General features: G+C 42.5%; 1 long non-coding RNA gene across 2 annotated transcripts; it reads left to right on the forward strand.

Annotated features, from left to right (window-relative positions):
* Window positions 1-11,237: 11,237 nt before the first annotated feature.
* LOC128077772 (uncharacterized) lies at window positions 11,238-25,448 on the forward strand. 2 transcript variants are annotated; one of them, XR_008205172.1, is made up of 4 exons: window positions 11,238-13,036; window positions 16,382-16,537; window positions 18,197-20,404; window positions 20,502-25,448. It is a non-coding gene; the product is annotated as an uncharacterized LOC128077772 (long non-coding RNA). The 2 variants fall into 2 exon arrangements; XR_008205173.1 differs by lacking the exon at window positions 20,502-25,448 and having other exon boundaries at window positions 11,242-13,036; window positions 18,197-20,417.
* The last annotated feature ends 606 nt before the right edge of the window (window positions 25,449-26,054 follow it).

Genomic DNA, 26,054 nt, shown 5'->3' on the forward strand with positions numbered 1-26,054 from the left:
GGAGGTCTCCTTTTCCTCCATAGGGGAAGGAGCCTGGAGCAAGGTGCCCTGTCAGTCCCCTCTATCCATGAATGCCCATCCAGGCTGGGGCACGCAGCCCGTAGGGCACAGATCCCCACGGGACGAAACACCCCATTGTGAAACAAACCGGTTTTGGGAAAAGCATCCAAAACAACTGGCTGGAGCCTCGTTTCCTTAGGTTAGGGGAAGGAGCAGTATGAGACGTTTGGTGAGAAGGCCACAAGCATTCCACCCTGCCAGACTTTCCTTCCTCCATCTCTGACTCATCCAGTGCCAGCTTCGTCCTGTTTCTGGGCACAGAGGCTGCAGTGAAGCGTGCACCATAGGAAGGAACGCTACTCTGGATACACACCTGTGTTGCACCCTGCTCTGTGCCGGGGCCAGGCTCAGGACTGTACCCCCTGCCCTGTCCCAAGCTGTGGAGGGGGCAGGAAGCCCAGCAGGTGGGCCGGGGGTCTGGCCATGCTCCAGCCCCTTCCCCGCAATGGGAAGGAGCCAGGAGCAGGGCTCTGGATCACAGCTTGCTGGCAGGGCAGAGACAGCATGTGTTAACCGTATGATGGAGCGCCAGGAAAGGTCTCTCCAGTGTGGGAAGGGGAAGGGCCAGCAATTCCTATTTGGGAACTATTTGGCTTCTGCGGGGCTCTGGCTCTGCAGGGTAAGTGAGAAGCTGTGTGTGAGCAGCAGCTGAGTTTTGGGAAAAGCTGGGGCAGCAGATAGCAACAACAGGCAACAGTTCTGTAATACAGAAAGGCTGCAAAGTCCTCATCCTTGGAGGTTCTCTGGGCTCAGATGCAAAGCCATGAGCAACCCAGTCTGAATTCAGTGCTGACCCTGCTTTGAGCAGGAGCTCAGTGTAGAGATCTTCAGAGATCCATCTCAAACCAAATGGTTCTACAATTGTGTGACTGAAAACGGACTGGGAACAGCTATTTTGCCCTCTCAATCTGTTGAAAGTATTTTGTTTCTGACAGTGCTGGGCACAGAATCTCTTCCATCAGCGGAGAAGCAGCATTTAGTAGACCCTATATCTCTGCGGTGCTGGGGCTCCCCATGTTCACTGGGCCACTGCAGCCCTGCAGATGAACATGATTATCCTTTGCAGTTGATCTTGTTCAGTACTTCTGAAGGGTTAGGGACAACCAGACTGCTGGCAGTGTGCCTGCCTTCCTTCCTCTTGCCCAGTGATGTTCCTGATGACATCAGGGGAGAGATTTCCATATATTTCCATAGGTGGGTCAGGACTTGTAAGTCTATCTGATGCTCAATGGAATCTCTGTGTTGGCTGGTTCATGATCCCCATGAAAATCAGTAATTTTTTATTTAGTAATATTGGGTCTATCATAACCAGGCATCATAGTCTTGTTAGGAATTAAATACCTGTGGTTTGTTTGTTTGTTATTGTTGCTTTTCCTTTTTTTTTTTTTTCTCGTGTGTGTGTGATTCAAATAATGAATTAACTGGCTCCAAATGTTGCAACAGGTGAAATGACAAGCTATGGGCATACGCCTAAATAAAGCATACAGCTAAGCATGTGCTTAATTACTTTTCTGGACTAAATAAGGATACTTGACTAAACTGAAACAGAAAACTGTTCCATAGCTGAAATATATAAACAGACCTGTACAAGAGAAGCCTGTATTGTGTGAATGAGAAATATTCCCATGGATGGCTAAGTTTTAAATTAACTCTGATTTTTATGGGACTCTTTGAACCAGAAACCACTGCAGAACTTTTAATACTAAGCTGGCAGTAATTTAGCCGTTGCTGTATTGTCAGGCATATTTATCCTGCCTTTGTATTTGTAACTGGTTTATATTTACTTGTCACATTAAAATAACCAAGAATTCACTTTTGTGTGTTTGAGCCGTTCTGATGAGGTATGTGCAGATAAGAGCCTTGCTATCTGTCTGCAGTAATAAAGATGAAAAATCTGCTGACATCCCAAACAACTTGTAAACCAGGGCATTTAACAATGCTCATTTTAATGCTTAAAATCTCTATGTTGTCATTGTAAATTAGGAACCTCAGGTTAAATCTTGAATGCATTGAAGTCATCTGCTGCAAAGGATCCAGAGGACGTAACCGGCTTAATAGCTACAAAATCCTTCTGAATAACCCTCCTTACACTTCTGTCTATGAGGTTAACCAGAAAGGAAATTATGCAGAGTAAATTTTCTCTGTTTAAAACCCATAAGCCTTGCAAATTATATTTACATTTAATTAAAAAGTAGACACATTAGCCATTTTTTCTGGCTTTCTTTTTTCTTTTTTCTTTTTTTTTTCCCTGATTCAACACCGGTTCAGAATTTCTCCACAAGATATTTAATGATAATCTTTTTATAAATGTTAAGATATTTAGACAAGGTTGCCTTTAACCCTGAGTCTTGATTTGTAAGCTTAATAAGTTTCCAGGCATATTATTAACAAGTACAGACAAAAAAATGTAGGAAGAAAAAAAAAAGGAGCAAATATAAAGATTCAAGGTGTGTTAACAGTACTCGGGAGTCATACGTTCAGGGAGAAGTGCACTCCCTCTATAGCTCTTGAAATGTCTCGTCTGCTTCAGAGTTAAATCATTGCCTTATCTCAGCTGCATATCCATACTATATCACAGAATATATCCTCTGTCAACATCCTAAAAGTTATGGCCAGAAGGATTAGTGGTTCTCGTATCTGTATTTCGACGTAAGTCTCCTCAAAAGAGGGCCTGATTTGGATTGTGATTTCTTTGTTTATTCCATGCCTTCTGCTAAGAAGTGTTCTTAGTTGTGGGGAAAATAAGCAGAGACTGCTGAACACTAAATTCCCAAAGCCAGCATGAATTCCAAGCACTGGTCAGCTACCCAGAAAATTCTGCACTGACCCGTGGCCTCCAAGAGAGCTGGATATGTGAAACAAACCCTGAGGAGCTTTTGGACCTTGTTTGATGGTGAAAGCAGACCACCAGGAAAACACTGTCCCCAAGCCTGCATTGTTAAATTATCACCATCTGAAACTAATCAAGCATTTTGGGGATCAAGGTAATAAAGTGTGGAGGCCACAAATGTATTGCTCATAGCAAATAAGTTCAAATGAGAAAGATGAGCTAATGAGTCCAGGGGGAGGTAAATGAGAGAATTCTGATGATTATAGCTATTTGGAAATCCATGGAGGGAGGATCCCCATGGCTAAGAAACATTTCCACACCTAGAATTTGTGGAGGATGAGGTTTTGGTGGTGACGAGTTCTTTGATGTCTTTTCCTTTCCCCGCCTATATCCAAGCTTCACTTCAGCCTCAACCAGCATCTTGCTCCCAGGTGAGGATAATTCCTAGATTCTGTGGGGAGCTATCAGCCAACTTATTAAAAGCCTGTTTAATTAGTAATGATATTGCATTTTCACAAGGAAAGCATGTACACAAACGTCTGAAGTTGTGAATTGCAGTAACAGGGGATAATCTACAGAGAGACAACAAGGGATATTAATTGCAGCGCCCAGACTTGCCCATGTATTGTGCTTAAAGCCATGCAAGTGATGAGTGTGCATGTGGGATATTTGACTAAAAGCTCTCTTAGGAGAAAACAGAATAAAGCAACAGAAATGAAGAGGGAGAGAAGAAGAGGAAGGACAATTTTCTGACCGTGTCACTGTGTTGATTCAGAGATCAATAATCTTCTGCTGGAGAGGTACTTGCAAAAACAAGCCAGGAGGTTTCCCTGCATGATGCCATAGCACAGAGTTGCACCAGCATTATCTTACAGGTCTGTGCTGCTCATCCAGAAGCCTACATGATACCACACACAGTCAAAATTATGTAGTTCCCAAATGAAGGTCATTTACCCTAATGTCAAACAGAATTTATTTTGTTCCTTGACAAAAAGTGTCCAACTCAGAATAAAGAGACAACAAGAGAAACAAAATGAAGCTGAACAGTGTGTGATATGAAAAACATATCTGACTGCTTTGAACATTTTCAGGCCTGAAGCTGATGTTCCTCTGTGGCAAAGGGAGCTGAAGGGTACCATGGAATCACTGAATCTTTCTCTGCATAAATCACAGCAAAGTCAGAAATGCATGGAGAAGATCTGACCTCAGCAGGGTTTGAGCATCCTCAGCAGGTGGCTCCAGTTGTTAGTGAATTAAGCACAACACCTACACTTCAGCTACTGTTTATCTAGGAAAATCAACATATTTGATGAGAATATTGTAACCAATTTTTAGCAATAAAATATCTGGATGAGTATTTCCCAGGTTTCTGTCATTTTCCCATTGTTGCAAATGCTGCATCATTGCTTTCCAGAAATTCTTACTGCTTTGTTTCCAAAATGCCCTGAAAAGATTCATACTTTTTCCTCTCTTCTTATTTACAGTGTGAAGGCCCATCTGTGCTTTCTGCTGCAAGCTACAAAACCAGAAGTTTCCTTGTCCTGGAAAGGGTGATTTTATCCAATATCTTCAAAGGGGAGTGAGCCACGTGATTGTAGGGAAGCAGTCCAACCGACTCATGAGGCGCTCAGCAGAGGGAGATGAGGCACGTGGTAGGTAGTGTGTCAGTCCTGTGGTGATGGAGAGCTTCCCATGGGATCGCACCAGTGCTGATGCTATTGGTGAGTGAATGCAGTTGGATGAGTCACAGCTTGTAAGGGAGATCCAGATCCTTGCAGTTATCCATCTCCATCGGTCCTAAGGCCTCGGAGCAGTGTAGGCATATCATGTCCATCGATTGCAGAGGGGCTGAACACCATAACATGTCTCCCTATGGATTCCTGAGCAGATGTCCTGAACTCCAACCTCTGAAAAACAAAATGGGCGACTTTAAGATAACCCAGAAGAGAGGAAAAAGGGACAACGTGAGGTCATCAAGAACAAATAACCACACAGAGCACTAGGCTTGCCCAGGTATACAGCTCACTGAAGCCAAAGAAAAGATCCTTCACGGTTTCAGCAGATCAGACCCAGACTTTTTGGCTGAGCGGGCTGGAGCTCTGCCTGCCTCCTGCCTCCTCCCAGGGTGAGTGCAAAGCAGCCCAGAGACAATAAGGCAAACCCGCCCTTTGATTTAAGCAAGGTTTGGCCAGGGCCCAGTGCAAGCCTCTGATGAGATCCATAGCTGTAAGTGACTTAGCCTGTGTCAAAGTGCAAATGACATCTCCGCCTGCCACGTGCACACCCTACAACAGTAAAGATGTCATTAGATATTCCACATCTGAGGCAGAACACTTTTGCCAAACTCTGGCCCCGTAGAATTTGGCATGACTTACAGAGATTAACCTATTAGTATTTATTATCGTTACTATTTAATATCGTTCTCCAAATTGTCAACGGGGGAGCAGAGAATGCGGGTAACCTGCAGGCCAATGAAATTTTAGGAGGAGAAAACTTCTGAGCTTCTAGAGCTGTTTCTCTCCCCTTGCTTTCCATGGAGCATGCCTGGCTGACTGAGCCATGCGTGGAGCTAGGGTGACAGCCTGTGGCAAAACAGAAGAATTTCAATGTATTAATCCTTTTGATTTCCACTTTCTTTTGATCTTTTCTCCACTTCCTGCTTGTCAGGCCAGACAAAGGTAGTGAAGTTTGGGTCGCTACCATCAACTCTGCTTTGAAGGATGGACAGTTGCCAGCCTTTCTCCCCTCTTGTTTTTATCTCCTTATCCATCAGGTTCTGCATTTAACAACAATTTGTTTGACAAGAAGTTCTGTGACATGGGTGCTATTGGAGCCATGTCGTGGTAGGGTCTTCTGGTTGGCAGGGAAAAAATCAGCTCTCTCAAGAGCAAGGCAGCAGCCTCTACAACAAATATTTCTAATAACACATGAAGCATGCTTTAATCCCCTCAAACGTTTATTCTGGGTCAAAGTTTTCTTCTGCTGCTGCTTCTTCCCTTCTTGCTCTTGAGCAGTAGAGGGCTTTATTATTACTATTTTTTAAATCTATATTCTTTCTATACTCTACCCAAATTAATCAAATAAATTTTCTTTAAAGCGACACTAAATGAGTTACAGATGGTTTTGCCCTTTTACAGGTTGCAGAAATCACCCATTACAGTTCTTTTAATTTATCAGTGAGGGAAAATAAGATGGCCTCTTGCTCCCTTGGCAGTAATAATCAGAAACAGTCTATTTGGAGTTTAATTTACCCCAAATACATATTGATATTTGCAATGAGGAATATGTGACCTCTTTGGGAGTCAACGATGGATGGAAGGTGGATAGCTTTCATAAAACCACCTTTAATAAAAAAGAGTGTTATATTGAGTATGTTTGGTGGTGTATTTAGGCATATGGTTTCCATATCAGGAGCTAAGATGGCAAACACATGCTTTACCTTCTGAGTAACCTTTCTAGTGCTCCTCAGTCCTCACAAAAAAGAAAGATCCGAGGGAGGTTTTTTTGGGCTTGGGTTTTTTTTGTTTTGTTTTGTTTTCTATTTTACAGTGCTGATGATATGGAAAAGCTGAAGAAATTTCACAAGGAATGCAAAACTTGTGCTTCTGCTTTTTTTTTTTTTTTTCCCATATAAAGAGAGGACAAGATTGAAATCTGCCCATGTGCTCCACCGTGTCCTTTTGGTGGGACCCAAACGGAGACTGATCCTCACCACCTCGGCCAATTCTCACAGTTGGATCCTCTCCCGCAGCTCCTGGCACTGTAACTCCTGCCCAGAAGACAGGAACAGGGACATGCGATAGGGCTGGCTCTGGAGAAGGGCTGCCTTGCTCTGCCAGTGATAAATCTAGTGGTCCCCTTGCTTTTTCATCACTTGCCTAATCCCGTGCCCTTCTTTTCATGTGCTGTAATTGCTCCCAGCTGCTCCCACAGCCCAACTGTGTGGAGATTGTGAACGAGGCCCCGCAGAACAATGGCAATGGCTGCTCCGGGTTGCCTCTGGCTTGTGCCTCCTGCAGTCCACATCTGCCCTGCTGTGTCCCATTTTGGGAGCGGGCTTTTCCCCCTGACCTTGCTCCGTGCTGAGGAGGGTCCTGGGGGGCACAGTGCCCCTGAAACAATAGCAAATGTTATGAGAAAAAAGCAAAACAAGGACAACTTTGCCATTGCCAGGGAGAGAGCAGCCCTCAGGTGTTGGTCCTCTTAGGTCCTGAGGGACCAGAGCCTTCAGCCCTTCACTTTCTAAAATGAGTTCTTTCTCCCTTCCCCAACTATTTTTCCACCTGAGAAAGGCTTGGGAAAGAATTTTCCCAAGTTAATTGTGTCCTTCTGGGTTGAATAAGGCGTATCTCATTAGAGGGGGAGAAGGGTTTAATATGAACTTCAAGCTGCTGTCTCAATGCTACAGAAAGGAGATTCCTAATCAGCACAGTATATGTTTTCTATAATTGCTCTTTGACATTCCTTGTCTTTCCTGGCAAATTTCAGTAAAGAAAAACTGTGGTGAAATGTTCCAGTGTGTTTTCATAGGAGCAGAAAAAAAACCCTTTTGTTTATAAATGCAGGGTTATTTAAATGATCTAGAGGATCAGCTGTTTTCACAGGTCCACTGCTGAAATGTAGTACTATTTTTCTTTCTGAAATGAGGCTTCAGCCAGGGAGCAGCTCTGGGAGGCAGCACAGGAAAGCGGTCCCATCTCACATTGTGACAGCTAGACCAAGTTATTTCAGATTAAAACACCTGGTTTCACAGTACCTCGAATGCCCAATCTATTTTTAAAACTCAAGATTATTCAAGGCAGACTTTGACTTTTAAGCTCCCAGTTTCTAGAGGTGACACTGCCACAGCTGTTCAAGAGGTGGCATTTGCCACCCTGCCCCACACTCAGTGTGTGAAGTTTGTACTAATGTTTTATCCAGGTACAAAGGCATCTGAAGGATTTTAAGTGCAATCCTTCCACAGGAATGGCTTGAACACACCTCCAGACAGCAGGAAGTGCTTGTTACTAGCAGCTGAGGATGGCTTGCTGAAAGGCTGTCAGCATTTTCTTATGAGAGAGAGCGTTACATACACTTAGTGAGTACATGTGCATATGTATATGTATATTTCTAATGTGTACACAACGTTGTTTCTTGGTATTTATTTGAGGAAGGCTAGGTGGTAGTGGGCAGTTCTTGCTGAGTCAGTTCTTATTTGCTCTCACATTCTGCTGTTTATGTGAATGCTCACACTGCATGGGGGAAGAGTATGTCCTCCAAGGACAAGAAACCTCCTAAGTCCTAATGGAGCCAAACAGAGAGGCAACAGGACAAGAAGGACACATAGGTCCAGAAGAGGGCTACAGAAATGACCCAAGGGTTAGAACACCTCCATACAAGGACAACCTGAGAGAGCTGGGGCTGTTCAGTCTGCAGAAGAGAAGGCTCTAAGGAGACCTAAGAGTGCCCTGTCAGTATGTAAAGAGGGGCTACACGAAAGAAGGGGATAGACTCTTTAGCAGGGGCTGTTGTGATAGAAAAGGGAAATAGTTTCAAACTGAAAAAGAGGAGGTTTAGATTGGATATATATATATATATTTATAATAAGAGCAGTGAAGCACTGGCACAGGTTTTCCAGACAGGTGGTGGACATCCCATCTCTGGAGACGTTCAGTGTCAGTCTGGACGAGGCTCTGAGCACCTCATTGAGCTGCAGGTGTCCATTGCAAGAGAGTTGGACCAGATGGCCTTTAGATCTGCCTTCCAGCTCAAGGCATTCTATGATTCTATGATTATTCTCACAGTTTCAGGATCTCTGCCTATAAGATGCCTGTGTGCCACCTCACCTTATTCTTGCAATGTGGTCTTGTACTTTTTACTCAAAACACCTCTCTGCAAGTTTTTATTATTTTTTCTTGAGGTGGTACAAAAAATATCTCCTTTTTTTTCCCCTCTTCCTGCGCACTTTTTTAAAGAGGGCAGTTTTATTTCTGGCCCTGAACCTAGTCTCACAGGAGGGGCAGGAAGGAACATGCTCGCCTATGTGTCCTATCCCCAATCTCCACTGTCTCATTTTGTCGCTGGTGCAGTTTCTCTTCTGCTGGATGACACGTGAAGGGCATGTGTGTCCCAGAAGACCATCTGAACACAGAAGCACTTCTTTGGCTCAAGTGGGACATGTCTCTGCACATCACACATTCCCTGTTAGGAATCAGGTCAATGTGCACCAAACTGGAGAAACTCCTAAAGTTGCAGATCATGCCCTTTGCTACAAGGCTGCCATCTCCTTTCCCTTTCAAAACAGCTGAAACATATGAAATAGCAGCTGTTGAACTTATTTTGCCTTTACACAGCGTTTTTCCAGTGAAAATTGGATTGATTAGTACCCATTTGCTGGGTTCTGCTGCTTTATGACAATAACACGTGGCATCATTTCAAACCAGGTGGGATTTTCTTTAAAACAATCTTTGGTGACAAAATAGATAGATAGATAGATAGATAGATAGATAGATAGATAAAAAATGCAGATTTAGCTGAGCAAAATTCATTTTCATACGCATTTCCCACAGCCCTGATGTGAGATGCATCTTCTAAGTGCAGTACATCAGCTCAGGTCAGCAGTTAGACTCGGTGATCCTTATGGCTCTCTTCCAACTTGGGATATTCTACGACCCTACGATTCTGTTGCTGCGCTCACAGACCGTGTGCAGCAGCCATCTGCAGCCTGACCTTCTCCTCCTGCTCCATCATGACGTCCACCTGACCTGCAGCAACCCCCCCCAGCCCTACACCTCACAGCCCCATCACACTGCATCCCAGTGCACCGCGGTGGAAGGCAAGGGAGGGGCTTCAAAGGCGCTGGTCTCACAATGGAGTTGGAGTAAGTAGCTGCTGACAGATTTATAGGCTTCAGTCCAATTAAAGTGCTGTTTATTGCTTTTAGAAGGGGCCTGTTTGTTTCTAATTTTAGAAGTAGGTTGGGGAAGTGACTAGAATTGCGAGGATGGGACCTGAGATTTTTCACCAGGGCTGCTGCTGCTATTAATCAATAGGTGTTGTTGATAATTATTTAGCCTGAGATCTCAACCCACCGTGGCAGGGCAGAAATTCAGGGCAGCACCCAAACAGCAGTGAAAGCAGCTTTGCTTTGTCTCCTGCCCTGCTACATCTGTTGACTTCGGTATGTGTTTGACCAGCCACTTTCTAAAGAGCTCCCCTTGTCCCCCATGCATCTCTTCTGCTCTCTCAAGTTCATTCATTTTATGTGCTCCTTTTAAAGAGAATAAAAAGCATGCTTGGTGTGTATGACTGTCCCTATCTCTGGCCAGCAGTGATAGGAACCTTGGGCCAGTTGCCAGAAGGAAATGGAGAAATAACAAATTTTGCCTGAGAGATGAAATCAGAGCTGGAATCGGGATTCCTGTGTGGTGCCCATAATTTTGTGCAGTTCTGCTGTACAGTGGTGGGAAGCCTCTTTGATGTCAGTTTCCCACTGTCTAGAAAAGCTGCAATATAAAGTTACTGTAAAACTTGGTTATTTGTTTGTGCGGTACTTTGAGAGCCGCTGGTGAAAGGCGCTGGATAACTGCATGGTTCCCTGTGGTTTGTAAAACATGCATTGATCACCATTTACCAGAAGGCAATGACAGTGGGTATTTAACAGACAGAGGCTCGACCCAGACACAGCACACTCATATTTCCAGGTCCTGGGGAAGTTTATGTCCTGAATGTGCATCCAAGCTCAGCACCCATGCAGAAGACAGAAGGAAAACCACATCCCAGTATGCCAGCCTTGGGATAGGGAGGTCCCATCCCCTGCCATTGGAGTTTGATCTGAAACTGGGGCATCCCATAAGACCTCATCTTGGATGGAGACAGCCAGAGCCCAGTGAGCCTAACCTTTCCTTCCCCTGCTCTGAGCCATCTGCAATAATCCTTTAGCTGTGGACTGAAGACATAAGAAATAAACTACAGTAAAAAAGATAAAAGGGAGCATAAATCAATTTCTGTGGTAGCTGAGGCTTGAAGTATGCCTAAATATCACTTAGATTGCACACTGTTTGGGCAGTGTGCCATCCTTTTATTACTTACCCATGTACAGGAGATTTCATTGACAATCTGTTAAAAATATATACATATATATCTATTTTGGCCGAATCTAGAAACTTTTTAGCAGAAAACAAGAATATTTGGTCTGAAACTGTTTTTTTTTCCCCCAAAAACTGAATTTTTTTCTTTTCAAAAACAAGTAGAGAAAAGTAGGTTGTTTGGTTTTAATTTTCATAAAAGCAACACTTTTCTCCTTCTTCAAGGCAGTCTTTTGTCTATAGTTAATTTTTTTTGTCTATGTCTAACATACAGCATCTCCTTAGAAACCTATCTGCCGTAAGCAGGATTATTACAGAAAAATAGAAGTGTGTAGGAAGGGAGAATATAATCTCACTTTTTTCTTTTATCCTAACAGACAGCCTCAGTGGGCTAATAGCCAAGAAGGTAGAAATATTAAAGCCCCCTGCACAGACCACAGCAGATGGAAAAGATCTGAGTTGGGCAAAACGTTCCTTGCTGAAAGTTGCTCTGTTACATGAAACCATTTCAGGAGAGCAGAGCATCAGGAAAGGAGCATCATGCCTTTCGGACACATTTTTGTGATACTTCAAAGGAATTATTTGCAGCGTCAGTGATGTATATTGCTTCTAGCACTCTGAAAACTTTCCTTCTCAAATGAGGGTTGGTCCTGTGGATCACTCTTAGGAGAGTATCTAAAATCAGGCCATTCTGCTGGAGCAGCAGACAGAGCTGCAGTTGGAAGAAGGTAGAGAACATGGGGGAATGGAAGCCCCAAGAGGCTTTGCTTGGTTGGCAGTGTCCCACTGCTGCCCTGTGATTCCCAAGTAGTTTGGAAAGATCTAATATGGAGGTGCAGAGCACCACCGGGCTTTTTGATAGGGACAAAGTTTCTAGGAACCTCTCACCAGCTGTCATTTAAATAGACAGTAGGCAGGAGGAGAGTCATACAGGGGTTTTACTGGTTTAGGTATCCTTCAGCATTATCAAGGCAACTGCATTACTTCATGGAATGATTGGTCTTGTATTCATCAGATGAATGCTAATATTCATAAACTTCTTCCTAGTAATTCTTATTATAGAATATGATGAAAATAATAAATATTTTGAAGGAGCTTCCAGGACATCATTCGGGCTCCACTACTGACTCACTCTGCAACCCTGAGTGAGTCTCTTAATGCCAGATACCTCCTGTTTCCTCTCTGATGAGTTAACAAATGCAAAAAGACTAAGAAAAAGGAGAAAGCAGTTACATTTGTAGATAATTGGAGCTTATTTTCAGACCCGTTGATGCCAATAGCCCACGGTCAATAGGTCATGTGTAGAATCATGGAATCATTTACGTTGGAAAAGACCTCTAAGATCATTTAGTCCAACCATCCACCTACCTCCAGTACTGCCCACTAAACCATGTCCCTTAGTACCACATCTACAAATCACTTCCAGGGGCAGTGACTCTACCACCTCCCTGGGCAGCCCTTTCTAGTGCTCGATCAGTCTTTTGGAGAAGAAAATTTTCCTAATATCCAAACTGAAAGGAGAATTTGATAGACTCCTCTGTTCTGAGAGCATCAGAAACGTAAGAAAAAAAAAAACCTATGAGATGCTCAGAATCTAATTATATGGTGGTCTATATTTTACAGACACATCCCTGACATGGGCTGAGGTCCCAGAACTGAATACCAGAGGCTGCTGATACACTGAGCCATTGGAGTAATCACATTTTAAGTAAAATACAGGTTTTTTTCAGTGCTTGTAAATAGTAGGACTAGGAATACAAGAGTTCCAGCTCATAGAAAGCAATGCGATACATGGTTCATACCTCAACTTTGCTGAGCATAATCTCAACGTGGCACAAGTCTGCTGGTAGGTAATTGCAGGTATAGTTGTGACTACCTGTAAAGCTGTATGAGAATTGCTAAGTCACAGCCTGAACCAATGACTGAGCACCTGGTGAAAGGACACAGCCAGCCCCAATAGTACAGGTAAAAACAGGTTCCACCCCTCTCTAAGCCTCATTTAAAGACTGGCTGCCACAGGAGAAGGTTCTTTACCAGGAGATCTTTTGGAGTATTCAGTGGGCCCTGATCTTTGGCATGGGTAAGTAAGTCTTTTAAGTAAGTCTTTCTTTCTTTAACTGGGTTTTGCCCATCACGCTTTTTTTGGGTAACTTAGGACTGGTTATTTGCTATTGCCTTTTCCTCCAGAAGCAGTCCTGGTCAAAATCAACTGTGGGTGAACTGTATATCTTTCCACCAAATACCAGGGAGTATTGTTTATAGGTCTCTCTACAGCCCTAGTGAGGAAGAAATGGGAAAAAAAAAATCTCTCTCTTTAATAGAAAGAACTCAGTAGGCAGATAAGAAAAGTTTTCCTGGGAACCAGAGGCTGACCTGGGCAGGCACAGAGCTGTAGGATCAACTGCTCCAAGCCTGCACCATGGGCTGGTGGGCAGGGGTGCAGCTCCTTTTGCCTGGTGTAATAATGCTGAACCAAATTGGAAACAGGGTGACTTTTCTGAGTGAATTTGAAACTGGAGTATTTTCTTCATGTGGAAAAAAAGCTGTTTTTTGTGGGCAGGACCAACGTTCTGGCAAAAGGGAAGTATGCTGTCTGTAGTCAGGCTCAGCAGAGATTAATGAAACCTGATTAAAAAGACTCACAAAAACAAAGTGATTCCATGCCTTTCCTTCTTACCCAGCTGCTATCCACCTTCTCTGGCACATTTAGTCTCTCCCTTTCTTACACATGAAAGAAATACAGCTCTGTGCATCAGCCTGTTGGATATTTTGGGTACTGCCACAAGAAATGAAAGCCATAAATATATATATGTCTGTTTGTGTATTAAATATCAGGAAGGTTGGTAAAGATTTCAGAAAAACACGTTGACATTTGGCCTAATAAAATAGTGTAAATAGTTTTTCCTTTCTGCTTTGACTTAGCAAAATATTGCATGAAAAGCTCAGAGAAGAAGTATTTCATTTTTCTTGAAGGGAGGCAGGAAACTATTAACAAACAGTGCAGGAGCACAATATCCTGATACAATCTTTAAAAATTATCTCATAAGGGCACAAAAACGTGAGATCTGTAAATTAACACTAAATTTCTAGAATCACAAACGTTCTGCAAGGAACCAACCTCTCTTAAGCAGGATGTGGACTAGATGACCTTTAAGTGCCCCTTCCAACTCAAACAATTTTTTGCTGCTATAGTATCCATGTCATGTGGTTTTAGTGGGCAATATTGGTGGTAGGTAAATGGTTGGACTAGATGACTTTGGAGGTCTTTTCCAACCTCAGTGATTCCATGATTCTTGCCAAGCTATGATATCATGTTGTCAGCTCTCACCATTTCTTCGTGCTACATATAAGGCTTTTCTTAATTCTCCAGCTGCTGGAAGCATGCAATAAGAAGTCTCAGATTTCAGTTTTTAAAGTAAAAATTTTAAAAGTAAAAATATCTTGAAAATATAGTAGAGATGGTAATTGCCAGCAAGCTATCAGCTCCCAACAAGAGCATAGAGAATAGCTCTTGAAACCTCACCAGAGCCACCATTCTGATGTCCCAAAGCTCCCAGTGCCTGCTGTGCTGTTGCCAGCACCTTGCGAGCAGCTCCCAAAATAGGTTGTCTGGGGCTCACTGCATGCAGTCCCAGCTCATTGCTGAAAGCCAGGCTTCTGCAGGGGGTGCAAACTGTTTTATCAGCCTAGTAACTGGGAGGGTCTAAACCTCCCATGTTGCAACTTAGTTGTGAGGGCCCTCAGCACAATCCTGTGGCAAACTGGGGGAAAGATAATAAAATTAAATTTACTATTGAAATAAAAGACAGAAGGCACAGTGGTTTTATTCACTAAAACCATCCGCTCCTCAGCTTACTGGAAGTTATTGTTGTGCTGCCAGTTTGCCATGGAACAGATGGACCAGATGCCATTGGAGTCTTTGGCTGGGGGAGCTGGTGGTTTGTTTTCTATAGGCTCTGGAGATGATGTTGAGTGTTGCAGAAGCCTGAGACAAGATAGAGGGTGCGAAATCAAAGATGTCAGTAGTGTCAACGTGTAACTGGAAGGGGTTTCAGAAGGTTTGGAGTTCTTAGGCTTGAATCTGTGGGAGCCAGGTTTTGAGGAGTCAGAAAGGAGTAGGGGTAGGAATGACAGAAAAAATAAACAGGTAAAAAGTATTTTAACTGTGGTAGAGCTGAGCTGCTTTGCCTGGGAAAAGCACAGAGAATTACAAAGTGATGTTTGGGACATGAGAGTTCTGTTCCCTCTGTCCACTTACCAAAAAAGAAGGTGAGGGCTTACAGAGAGGTAAGGGATCAGAGCCCATAAAGGAAGCAAGACTGAGGAAATATCCCAGATTTTATCCTGAAAGGCAGCCCTAAGTACTGCATGCACTGAGCAGGCTGCTGGGTCCAGCTGACTGCATAACATGGGGCATCCGTTGTGGTTGGCTGCTCCAGCATAAACACATGGCCTGGACAGGGGTGGCAGGAGAAAAACTGCTTTTGTGTTGTCTGCAACAAACGTGTACACAGACAGCTACTGGGAGGCAGTGGAGGACAGCTGTCCGCTTGGCTGAGGTTGATGTAAATCAGGAGGGCTCTGCTATTAGTGCTGAGCTGGCTTGCAGCAGCTGAGGCCTTAGCTGAGCCACTGAAGTGGTAAATAGTGCTGACAGCAAGTTGTGGCTTTGACAACCTTAAATGAACTCCATGAAGTGCTCACTTCTGAAGAGAATGTTGTTGAAACCTGGAAATGAGGCTCTCAAAGGTTTAACAGATTGGTCTGTTGTAGAGGGTTTGTTTAGAAACCAGATGTAGAGGATTGCAGCATCGCCTCACATGGCAGGGCAACAGCATCCTGCTCCTTTGTGCTGTAGTGGAGAGCAATCTCACAACCCATGTCAGCACAACAGTGAGCTGAGGTAGGGTGATGGTGCACAGTTCAAGTGAATGGAAGATGATGACAAGCTAAAACCTATCTGAATAATTGAGAAACGTTGGTGTTGTTGCATTCCTGGAAATAAAACTGGCACACGTTCTGCAGAAATCACAAAGTGGTGGGAACAATTGATCATGGTGGGGCTGGGTAGAGAAATAGAGCCACCTCTTGTGGGTTTGAGCAACTTGCAGCCTGCTTCAGTAAATGAGTGGGCAGTGGCAGAAGACCAGCACAAATAAGAGCAGCACTAGCAGCTGAGTTTGGACCCATAGATTGGGCTGGAGGCATGGACCTGGCTGGGCTGTGGGATCTGATATAGGGTGTGGGGAGGCTGCAGCTAATCCAGAGGAAAAGATGTGTACCCAGCTCACAGTTGGTGATCATTGTAAGTTTTGGGTTAGATTTAGCAAGAGGACACTGATGCCTAGATTTATTATTTTTTTTTTGGGTTCTTAGTAAGATATCCCAGGATTGCATCTCTAATGGAGAGTTAATATTCCTCTAGTCTCTCCCTGTCTTGGAACATCAATACTGCAAGCTCAGAACTGTCAGCTGGAACTGCAGGACACCAACTGCATTTCTCTGCTCCTGAGACTTGGGGACAGCCCTCAGGGTTGTGACAAAGTAGACACAACTGAGGTGACCACCTTTAATCTTCTTGGTGAGTAATTACCAAACTCAGAACATCTGCACCATGCAGGCACCAATGGCTTTTTGCTGTAACATCCCTTGGGATGAGAGATCATGGGCACTGAGTTGGCTCACAAGACCTCAACATTTTTCTTCAGTATGAATTTGGAGTGATGAAGAACCAGAAGTTGTGCATCACCAGGCTCCTGTGCTGTTCGTCCTGTCTGCAAGCCCAGGCTCCTCCTGTAACATCTGGGATGGTTCTTGTAGAGAGCATGGGACCAGAATCAGCCAGGAATATCATGTCAGGATGCTTACACTCAAGGCGGAGTTGAGGCCTGCAGGAAACGGTAAAACTGTGAGATTTCACCTGGAAGAAGCTTTCTTCAGATGAGTCTGGCAAGAGGCTCAGTGAGGAGCTGCAAGGAGACCAATGGGAAAAAGCAGAAGTGGACAGGCTCCTGGAAGGCTGGGAATGGTGGGCATGTCAAATCACTTGCTAAGAGTGCCCCAGAGTGCTGTGAGAGTTGTGAAAAAGGCAGAAACACCACTGATATCAACTAGTTCTCAGTTGGTTCTGTCAGAGAAAATAAAAATTTAGAAGCCTGACTAATCCATAGCACTAAGTTTCTTACTTAATCTTTACTTTCTTTAAAATAACAGCAAAAAATTCATGAGAGAAGGTTATTTTGCTAGTCAGAATCAGAAGCAAGTAAATTTTCTGCTGTGCTTGACTCCGGTGTTGGTTCATTCATTGCCACAGCCTTTGAGAAGGGAAAAAGAGTCTGGCTGCTTAGAATCACAATAGTGTTGATGGACACATTCCTCTATCATATTAAGGCTCCTCATCATCCCACATTCAATTCTTGGCCAGATCCAGCGAAGGACAGAGGCATCTGTGCGAAGAATTTCAATAGAATTCCAGAGAATTACAATGGAATTACACAACAGCACAGATAATAAAATTTGTGAGTTATTACGATTTATATTTCTGTGGGTTCCAAAAAAACAATCCCAGTGTAAATACCCCAAAAAACCATTGGAGTCCACTCTCAAAAGAAAAAAAAAAAAAAAGAACAGATATTCTCAGTGTATTTTGTTTGTCCACCAACCATTCAAAAACCAGTGCCATCCAGACATGCTGGAAGCACGTTATTCCTACCTGGGAGAGGTTATATGCTGGAGATCTAAGGCGGAGAAGAGCTATAAGGCTGGAGTGAAGGTGATGGACGAGGTTTCATTCAGTCTGCAGTATCTATGGGATGAGAACTGTCTTTTTTGCTCTGTTTATGCCATCCACAGCACAATTGAGGCCTTAGGCTTTTAAGGCTTGACTACAGTACAAACTATAAACACCAATAACACAATAAGGTCTCAGATATTTTAAGGTTGGTTGTCTGGAGCACACTATTATGCATCCATCATGTGGCAGTGTGAACACATGCTCTCTGTGCCTAAAATTAGAGTTTTTCTCAGTGTGTTCTAAAAGCTGTTTGCTTTTCAATTGCAGCGTGCAGTTACAATGACATGTAGATGATCCCTGTGTATGTTGATACTGTTTTTCAGACTGCAAGTGTGTTTACTGCAGGGGAATCATAAATATATTTCATTTTGTTTGCTGCAGCTTTATGCTGTATAAGGACAGAAACATTTATTTGATTATGAAACCCTGTTTTTGTATTTTTTCCAGATTTCTTGTTGACATGAAGAGTCTGTCTTTTGTTTTCCCACACTGTTGGAGGATGGTAGCAAAAACATTAATGGATGTGGATCAGCAACATCACTCACAGATGGGAGAGGAGGAAGAATATCCTGCCCTTCACTACTGAAGTTTAATACCAACTTGCTGACCAGTCCATGGCACTCGTATTCCTGTCAGCAGATGTGGATTTTCCAGCAGCAAATAAGCCACTAATGGTACAAAGTCCTTCTCAGTATGGTGTAACACTTGACCAACCCAGGCCAAAAAATGAAGTCAACTCATGCAAGTTAAAGTATCACATCAGGCCAAAGAGCTTTGTCTTTCTGTCATCCAGCAAGAACTGTGTATGGGGGACTCTTCTGTGTATGCGTTACAAACTATTGTTGGTCACTTTAACAGAGTAAGAAACCAGAAACATCATGGAGGTCAAGTATGAAGTGCTGCAAGCCTTCAAATGCAGAGGTCAAGCATACAATGAAAACAAAGCAAAGTTGTAATGCTAGTTGCAAGCTGCATGGATAATCAATAGCAGAATGTGATTCCTTTTAATCAAGGGTTATTTTAGATGGCACCAGAGGAGAAACAAACAAACAAAAAAAAACCTGTAAATTTGCTAATTGGAAGTTGAAATCTGTAGCTGGTAGCAGGCTCCCAGGAAAGAAATAGATTGCATGCAGTAAGAGTAATGTTCAGCAACAAGTTCACAGCAGTTAGCTCACCAGGGAGATAAAAGTTCATACTAAGGTAATTCTTGTGAACTCTTTTATATGCTCAAAGCAGAACAAGGATATTGAAGTGCCCTATCTGGAGGATTCTCTCCATGACACAGCATTCATGAATGAAAGCTCCCAATAGCTATCCTAGAGCTAGTAAGATGGAAAGGTAACTATTTCCCAGAACTTGAATGGTTTTCCCCCCAAAAAAAGTATTTGAGCAACTGTTCTTTTGATAAAACTGTCCTCAGCTGAGGTGAGGTGGGTTACTGTTGTAGCAGTATGTGTGTATATACAGTTTTTTTACCTAAGTTTTTGACATCTGAGTTACCTCTTGCAGCCTCAGCCCATCCTTTGCTGCAGGCATGGTGCTGGGTGAGCCATTGGGCTGCAGTGTGCAGTCACTCTGTTTTTTTCCTGTTCACTGTGGATGCTGTTGGTTGGCACGTGGAGGCTCTCTGTTGATGAATGAGTGCTGTGAAGCAGATGGGATGGAAACAGAGATGTTCTTGACATTCAATCAGATTGTAATGAGCAGTTTTTTTTTGTCGCCAATGGGCTGAAACATGCCCATTTCTTAAAAGCTGTTCTTTTTTTCACTGATGTGACCCAAAGTGACAGCTCCCTCTCCTGAGATTTCCTCTGACTTGATTTATGGAGTCTGAATTCCAGCTGCATGCTACTTGGGGCACAGACTGTGTGATGTTCCATGTGAGGTGCCCAGACAAAACAACAGCTTTAAAATATCATAAAGCAGCCCCAAAAAGACTTGTCAGAGCTGGAGGGGACAGATCCATTGCTTGCAGGCAAGGGGAAATGAAGAAATGCAGGAGTTCTGTGCTGTAGGAAAATCTCCAGCTAAACTGCTTTCTCCCATGTATGATTGCCTACTCTGAGCCTATTCAAGGAGTCTTTGGGAAAATACCTAAGAGGATTTTTCCTTTCAGATTAAGTGATTTCTGGATGATTTTACCCACAGCACATCAGCAGGGGGTGAATTTAGCTGCACTTTGCCTGCACCAGTGAAAGAGAGTCTCATTCTTTTCAAAATCATCCACTAAATTAATGAAGACATGAGCGTACATTACACTGAAGCTATTTAGCTTATTCAAGGCTCCTCTCTCAGATCATTTCCTTCTGTGTGTGTCTTTACATCACAGGCTCTTCTGTTTATAATTTCCAAAGTTAGGGAAAAAAAATATCTTTTAAAGGAGTTACTCTCAGCATTCAGCAGTCAGAAACTGTACGTACAGTAGTCAGCCTGAAATAGAAAGATGAAAGACCTCGCTCTGCTCAGTTAATGCAATAATGATCACTCTTTAGCTCAAATATAATATGAGGTGAGTGCCACAATTAACAAGGAGTAAGAACCAAAATGCAATGTCAATTTCTGTTTTGTTGTGTTGAATGAATTACTAGGATCTTCATGCTCTGGAACTTTGGCTAGGATCATTCTACTGTCCCGAGGAAAATAAAATGTTTGGTCAGTGCCAGTTCCTTTGACTGCCATTGTTTTCACTGGCTTTGGGAACAGACCCTTATTTTTGCTTTACTTCTAATTCTCTTTTTCACCCTTCTAGCTAATGAATAGAGTGATGCAAGATATCTGCAAAGCAATATTGAAAGGATGCTGCACTGAAGGAAAACAAGGAAGCTACAAAAGCTACAGGAAACTCATTTTTTGAGGACAAAATGGAAAAACATTCTACAGGAATGTTGTCCTTGTGGCCTGAAAGCCAATTTGAGTGATTTGGGTATGGGAAGTTGTGGGGTGGGCAGGTAACATGGGCCATAAGTGCTCTTTTTCTTCACCTATCTATAGATATTGAGCTTTTCTGCTGTTACGGGGCTGAGATTCCCAAATACTTTCATTGAGATTTTGTGCTGCTCAAACCTATTCTGGTCAGAAAGACAATGCCACCTCCACTGCAGAGCCCAGAACTCCACTTAAGATATCATGTTACAAAGTTAATAATCTGCAGATAGTCCAGAAATTAGGCCCCTTCTAGCAGTTCCCATTGATGTGATGAGAAAGTGTGACTTGTTTTGCATTCCTTAAGCACCTGCTTTACATTCGTTGAGTAGAATTTAAAAAGAGCTCTCCAGGCCTATAAATGATGATGGGTGTCAAACAGCCTTGCTAGCACCCTGCCTACCTACAGCCTTCCTAATCCTGCTCCCAGCTCCTCACCTGCAGCAGCCTGTATTGAACAGGAGAGCCAGGAGCTGGGCTCCTATTGCAGCTGCAGAGAAAGGGCTTTGCTCTGGATGTAATCTGCAGCACTTCGTATTTAGGGACCTTGCTTTAACTTTTTACTTGTTTTTCCTTTCTTTTTTTTTTCCCCTCTTTTTTTTCCCAGCTACACTCCTGTCAAATCCCAGTTTCCATATGAAGGTTTGCACCAAGTTGAGTGAAAGCAATTAGGTAATCTGTTTGTAACAAAATACTTTTCTTTTGCTTTAGTAAACTTAGTGCTTCCCTGTAAAAACAAACTCTTTAATTACTCAGGTGTGACTACTCACCATATTAAATCACCATACTACCTCAGCATAATAATACAGTTCTTTACAATTTCATTTTAGAATCGCTCTTCTTTTGCTGACATTTAATTTTGCACAGGAGTAACACTATCATAAAAGAGCCCAGGTGCAAAAATATTATGTTTTTAGTAATGATGTACTGTCCATTACTATTAAAAACTAGAAAAGCTATCAGCGCTGCTTCATATCAACTGGGATTACTTAGCTTACATGTTTAAGAGGAATCATTTAAGAGCTCTGTTGCAGCACAGGTGCCTGTGCACCTCTTCTACACCTGGCCATTTGACAATATACTTTCATATGTGAGGTTTCAAACTTTCCCACAGGTAAATATTTTTTTAATTTTTCTGCTCAAAATGGCAAACACAAAGTTTTTGCAGTAGGGAAGAGGAAGGGCAAGAATGAGTTGCGTGTTTAGTGAATGCCGTTTTTAGAGGTTTGTATCCTTAGCTTTTTGGATGATGATTTGCCTTCCTGAGGCTCTTCTGACAGGAGAAATTACAACTGTAGTTGCTTGCAGTTCTGTCTTCATTTGCTGTGGTATTGATTCTTTATAATAGAACTAGAAAGATGTTCAGCTTCACTGAAACCTACAGCAAGACATGCTGGAATTAATCTCTCCAACCTTCAACAGTGCAGTTTAGCAATCAGGTAACCAGTAACTAAGAGGCTAGATATATACTTTCACACATGGAGAAACATAACCTCCAGGGAATGATTTGTATCATTCTGATGTAGGTTTTTTTATAGAGTAGGAAACACCTGCAATAAGGCTGCAATATGGTTGTATGCTGCCATACAACCAGAGCTTCATTCCTCAGGCAGAGGTGTTGGAGCAAAGGAGAAGGAGCTGCAGTTTTCTGTCCTTTGCCATTCATCCAGAACTCCGTAGCTTCCAGGTTTGTCTCTTTCGTCTCCTTTCTACTGGCATTTTAGCACATCTGGATCTCTGAGTTTTCTCTTTATGTAAAAATTGCCTTTACTTTTTTTTCCTCCTTGATTTCTCTCAGAAAGTTTCTGCATGTTCTTATCTGCAGCTCCGATCTCCATTTGCTGCTCTTATTTTTGAGTGGTTTGCATGGTGGTTTCTCCTGTCATGTTTTTATCAGGCATCCTCCAGTAACAATCCTGCTGTTTTGCCCCAGGTTCTGTTTACCTTCTCTATCTGCTCTGGTCCTCATGTTTTAAGGCTGTTGGAGTTCTCATAATTGCAAGGTTTGGGCCTTTTTCAAATGGTTGGTTTTTTATCTTACTCAGTGTACGTTTCTATTTTCTCCCTTCATTGGACTGTTCATTTTTAAAAGTCTTTTAATCAAATGAAAGGAATTAAAAATGAGGAGGGAAAACCCAAGAATTTAAATTCCAGTCTTTTTTTCTACCACAAAGAACCAAGAATTCTTTCTATTTAAGACAGTCACAGATTTTATCATTGTGACTGGTTTCCATTAACTTTGTAAGTAGAAAGACGTTTAGCAAAGTTGAAAGCTGTCTCTTATGTGATGACAGACTTTGCCTGGTTTAGTATTTGTACTGGTTAACTACCAAATCCTGAGTCTACTGCTGTCTACAGCCAACATTTAGTGTTCGCTAAAAGAAACATGACTTAGAAATATATCTTCCATACTAAGCTTTTGAAAACACACAGTATTTTGAGTTAGAGAAACAACAGTTTTAACACGTGAAAAGAAATGTTACCACAAGGCCTCCTTGAGAGAAAGAAACAACAGAAAAGGGTGCAAAGGGTCGGGAAGAAAGCATGATACATGTTCAGCTGCCTCATCTATATACAAGATAACCTATTAATACTCATTCATACAACTAAAGCAGCATGAACTGGTTGTATGGATTGACAAACTGGTTAAACCAACAATGGCACCATGTTGGGATGCAGTAACACCAAGTGGGATTTTGTTTCTGGAAGTCAAGGCTCTGTGGATGCCTGTTGGAGCTCTATAGTCTTTGCCATCGCTGTGCTACCATAGCCTATTTAGTATTCAACAAAAGAAGTCTCAGCTGGTCTTTCCCATTTCAGTTCACACAAATCAGGTTTGGATAGAGGACTGAGGGGAGAGAAAAGCTTCCATCTCTTATCTGTCAGGATTTTTCTTTTTGCAGTTTCTTGAGAAGACTTTTGTAATACAAAAGTTCTCTGATGTCCTTCCACGCTGCTTCTTCCTTTCACATCTGACCTTGTAGGATCACTGAATGTCTTGAGCTGGAAGGGATCCACATCCTCAGGCTGCTGCCCGTCATCTTGGCCTGTCCTTGAGCCCCTGGGCTGAGGACTCTGAGAGGGCTTAGGCAAACCTAATGTTATCCAACCCCTTCTGCTCTGCAAGGCTGCAACTCTGGCTTTCAATCTTCACCCTTGCTTCTACTCAGGTACAACTGTTACTATTTTCACTCTTAGTTTAATATCGGAGAAAGCTTTCCCTAATTAATCATTAGAAACAGAGAATGCATAATGCATTCAGAACTGCAAAAACTTAATTCTGGTTAATTTTTTACTCTCTGAGTAAAGTCATTATGCTGATCTTTCAATCAAGAACACCCATTTTGTTTATTTTTAACGTTCCTTTCATTACGTTATGAGCTTCTTAAGGATAATGAAATAATTGCTTGTGTCTTTGATTGATCTTTGTTTTGAATGGAAGCTTTAATAGTGTTATTTCTGGCACAGGCTTACAGTATAATACAACTGAAGGAAATCATGACACTAAAACACTTTAAAGCACACGTTCCAATAATTAGACCTACAATCCTTGTCAGCCATAGGACTGTACAGGGAGGAGTTCCTGTTACAATTTATGAGGAAAGAATTCATGCTATTTTGCTTAATAAAGCAAAAAATATTACTAATGACATTTATTAATAGCTGTAGCAATCTGTGAACAAACTCCTTCTCCAGGCAGCTCTGGAAAGACATTCACATGCTACAGAGAAATCCCAAATTCTCAAATCCAAATTTACTTTTTAACACTAAAACATGCCAGATGTATGGTAACTTGGGATCTAAGTTCATCCTGTGTGAAAGATGTTGAGGTTCCTCACATCTGGAAATGTATGTTCCTCCTGGATCTCCTACTGAAGACCCCTTCCAGCTGTTCCCTGACATCTCAGTACCCCTGGTTCCCTGTCATTAGGACCAGCACCTGGTCAAGAGAATGGCTTCAACTGCACTGAGTGCACAGTGGAAGCTGACAAACTGCACAGATTTGCAAGAAAATTTCTGGAAGGCTCTGAAAGTAATGCCTCCTATTTTATTATGTTGGCCCATGATATCAGAGGTACAGCAGTGGAGGCTGAACCTTCCTATCAATATTCATTACGTTTTGTTGCCGTGTGATGGCAGCAGAGGGGCAGTCTGTCACAATGACGTCTGATATGGAAGTGTGGATGAAGAAAGAACAGTGAATGTCAGCACAGTGAGGACTGAGTGATGCATTTCAGAAGTGTCTGAAATATAATAGCCTGTCACATAAGAGATACCAAGTTGTCTGAAGTTTAGAAACAAATTCATGTTTTGAGGACTAATTAAATGTCTTTAAAATCATTCAAGTTTTAATAACACTCAGTGCCCATCTCTTGCTCTCAAAAATGAACTGCATTTGCATCCTTGGTAAACCGGATGCTTCTGTGTTGTAGCAGTAATCATTGTTGGAAGCAGGAATCGTTTTATTCAGCCAACAAGAGGAAAGAAGCCTTAGAGCGAAGGACAGCATGTGTCTCACAGCATATCAAGGGAAAGTAGTAGAGAGAAGTGCTTTAACAAGATACAGGCTCTCAGAAGAGTTCTATAGTATACAACTCTGTGATATCACATGATGGAGGAAATTTTGATATAATTGGGTATCTGTGAAGAGTGGATATGCGTGCACACAAATTAGAAGTGGAAAGGAAAGGAACAACAGAAAATCAGAAACTAAATGCACATTTTTTCAGCTTGAAATACAGCTATGTTCCTGTACTGATGGTTAGAGCATAAGTGAGACTGTGTAGGCCAGCTATACTATATTGTACAGGCAGGAACCTACTTGCCCCTCAAAGAATTCAAAGATAATTGGTCAGAAAAGTGTATAATCCTTAGATAATGACTTCACAAAGCCTTTAGGACACAAAGACGAGGGCAAGGCAAAAGCATGTGGATAAATAACTTTCTGAAATGTAACTTCTTTCCCATCTTCTTTAACTTGAATTCACAATGACGAGATTGAAATCCCAGGTAATCAAACTATTCAGTTTGTTTTGGTTGTATCATTTTGTTTTTGTCCAGTTGCAATCGCACTCAATTTAAATACCTGGGCTTTGGTAGAGAAGGGTGGAAGGGTGACATTTTTTCACTTTTTTGAATCCTAAACCTAATCATTTTTCCTTATTTAAGATCAGTGAGATCACTTAGAGGCTTGTCAGCTAGGTTGGACTTTGCTGGGAACACAGCTTGCCCTCTGACATGGAGGAAGGTAGAAGCGACCCAGGGTGCTCAGGATGCACCGTGAGGAAGAAGCGTTGTGGTAGCTGAGTGGGTTTGTGGTAGCGTTGTGGGTGCTGAGTTTGTTTCCCGAGGAACCAAGCTGGATCACTCAAGAGCTGCT

Source organism: Tympanuchus pallidicinctus, unplaced genomic scaffold, assembly GCF_026119805.1.
Source record: "Tympanuchus pallidicinctus isolate F22 unplaced genomic scaffold, pur_lepc_1.0 scaffold16, whole genome shotgun sequence".
Classification (NCBI taxonomy): Eukaryota; Metazoa; Chordata; class Aves; order Galliformes; family Phasianidae; genus Tympanuchus; species Tympanuchus pallidicinctus.